General features: G+C 36.7%; 1 long non-coding RNA gene across 1 annotated transcript; it reads right to left on the reverse strand.

Annotated features, from left to right (window-relative positions):
* LOC132103642 (uncharacterized) lies at positions 1-1,850 on the reverse strand. The gene is made up of 3 exons (XR_009423424.1): positions 1,583-1,850; positions 960-1,026; positions 1-393 (listed from the first exon to the last, which is right to left on the reverse strand). It is a non-coding gene; the product is annotated as an uncharacterized LOC132103642 (long non-coding RNA).
* Positions 1,851-2,758: the final 908 nt, after the last annotated feature.

The raw sequence follows: 2,758 nt of genomic DNA on the forward strand, positions 1-2,758 counted from the left end.
TGTACCAGTGGCAGGATCTCCTGGTCCACTTTATGTTGGTCTCGCTCATGACGTTGTTCTCGGTCACGATTTTCATAGAGAATTGTATTGGCACAAATGAAGATGAAAAGCCCCACCCCCATGATGACAGGACCAATCAGCTTCAGTTTCTCTGAAGAGGTGCGTCCTGTTGAAACATGATGTGGGGTTTGTCTGCGAGGTTGATTGTTCCAGTACCCCCCCACAGCGATGCAGATTCCTACTATCAGCAAAACACCAGCAAACAACAAGCAAGCGCCTGGTGCAGATCGAAGACGCAGTCCACTAATCACAGACCCTGTATCTGACATTAAGGGAGGAGTCTCCAACTCTGGGGCAGTTATAGAGACTTTTTCATTTACCTCAGACATTCTCCTAAAACAAAAGGCAAAAAGTGGGCTAAAGTACTTCAAATACTCAATAAAATCACCATGAAAAGGTACAAAATGCTAAAGGAAGATTTAAATATAAATTGTAGTCGGTTAAAAAGTATGAAGAGTGAGTGGGTTATTCTCACATAACCCAGTTCCTCTCCATACTTGCAACTATAATTTCATTTTATTTAATACATTTATTATTTAAAAAGTATATAAAACATTCAATTATTTTATATAAATAGAAAAACTATATTTATAGAATGTTTATCATATTATTGTTTGTCATATTATATATATTGTGTTTATATATTATAAATGATCATACTGAGAGTTTTTGCACATTGAAAGCATGCATCATTACAATAATCCTAGTTTCTCAGAAGCATTTATTTGTGGGCAAGACAACTAATCTGTGACAATCCTTGTATAATCCTTTTTTTAATTTGCTTGTACTTCCAGTTCCTTGCAGGTTTGCAAATGCTGTTATATACACAATATACACATATTATTATTATTATTATTATTATTATTATTTTTCAATCCACAAAAAAAAAAAAATCCTACCTTGTTCTGAAAATCAGACCTGTGTGCTACTGGTACAGGAACTACTGGTAACTACTGCTTTTCCATCCTGGACATAAATATACACATGGGTAACATCATCAACAGAAAAACACTTTCAGATGTACAACCACTGAAATAAATGTTAAAATCATGGGTGGCACTTTTTAAATAGCTATCAGTATATTTTTTTGGCTACACTATTTTAGTATATTTTATTTCCACTTGTTTCCAGCTGTTTCTTCATATAAGGTCAATCTGTAGGCTAACCAAAGGTCACCATAGGTTCCCTCAAATATTTACTAATGTTTTATAAAATTGTGTTTTTGGTTTTATTTACTTGAACAAATTACAGGTGGAGTGAAGTTACACTTTTGCAGGGAAACCAACATGAAAATGGCTTAATCACTGCTGTCCCATAGGACGGGCAAAAGTTCTTAAAATAAAAAAAATACACATTTCACCTTTAAAGTAGCAAACTTTGTGGGCGTGTCTTCTTATTGATATTAAGCAAACGCAGTAAATTTGGCATGTCTGTTTTTTAGTACACTAATTTTCACGATCGTGCTGTAGATACACATTAAGTCCACACATCATCAACTGAAGTTCAGCTCAGTTAAACTCACCTCTGTTGCTTCTCCTCAACTGGAAACACGTCGTTTACGGTCCGTTTCAAAGACGCGCGACCGCTCACTCAGTCGACTTCCCACGATGATGAGAACGCGCAAATCCATTTAGTCTCCGACTTTAGCAAACGCGTGTATCCAAAGCTCGAGGGGAGGCGCATTTACTTTAAACCGGCCAGTGACGTGGGAGCGTGTGTGTGAGAGAGAGGGGGTCATGGGAACATGTGTGCAAGCCCGCTGGGTCCCACGGTGGGCAGAATAACTTATTCTTAGTCTCACAGAACCCAGGCCCATTTCAAGCCTTTTCCTGACTAACTATTTATGGAGCGAGATTAGTCTCAATAATAATTCACGCAAAAGACACGATGCACACATGCGTTGTCCAATTCACATACATGAAACCTAATTCAATTTATCCATTATTCCATTGAAACTGTATCAAAAACAAACAAAAAACACTCACATTCAGTCACACGTTTGGAGAGATATTTAATCTACAAACACACACACACAAACCAAAGAAAACAATCAAAATCTCTTATAAACACATCCTTGACCCTAACCACTGCAATGAGGATTCCCTTAAGTCTTCATTTTCCATCACAGTCCAAATGCCTTTATTACTTGTAATCAAATGTGTCTGCAGACTTTTATCTATACACATTCAGTATTTTAGTTTTTGTACACCCATTTTCAAATGATCTGTTATTCTGAACCTAAAGCAGCCTGCATATGCATATAATGACAACTTTGAGAAGCACTGCAAACCAAACCAGTACATGAATATAAAGTGATTTCAACATGTAAAATCAGTTGTAGCAGATCTGACAATTACAGCTGTATTATACAGCAGATGCACATAAACCTTTGCTCGATGAATGACAGAACAAAATGTCTTTGTATTCAGGAATGCATGTACAAGGCAAAATGTCAGGGTCTCAGAGTCATACAATTCACACACTCATGTCTATCGAGTCAGCACACTGTCCAGTTCAATATACAATATTTTCAATTTACAAATGCACTTTACAAGTTCAAACATTTCATTTTAAGTAAAACTGAGACATTCAATTCCAGATTTGCCCAGAGCAAGAATTTCCTGACATTAGATCCAAGCACACTTTTACACATTTTTCTCACTCACATGCTTGCAAAAGTCTTTCACACTCGCATGCT

Source organism: Carassius carassius, chromosome 24, assembly GCF_963082965.1.
Source record: "Carassius carassius chromosome 24, fCarCar2.1, whole genome shotgun sequence".
In the NCBI taxonomy this organism is placed as follows: domain Eukaryota; kingdom Metazoa; phylum Chordata; class Actinopteri; order Cypriniformes; family Cyprinidae; genus Carassius; species Carassius carassius.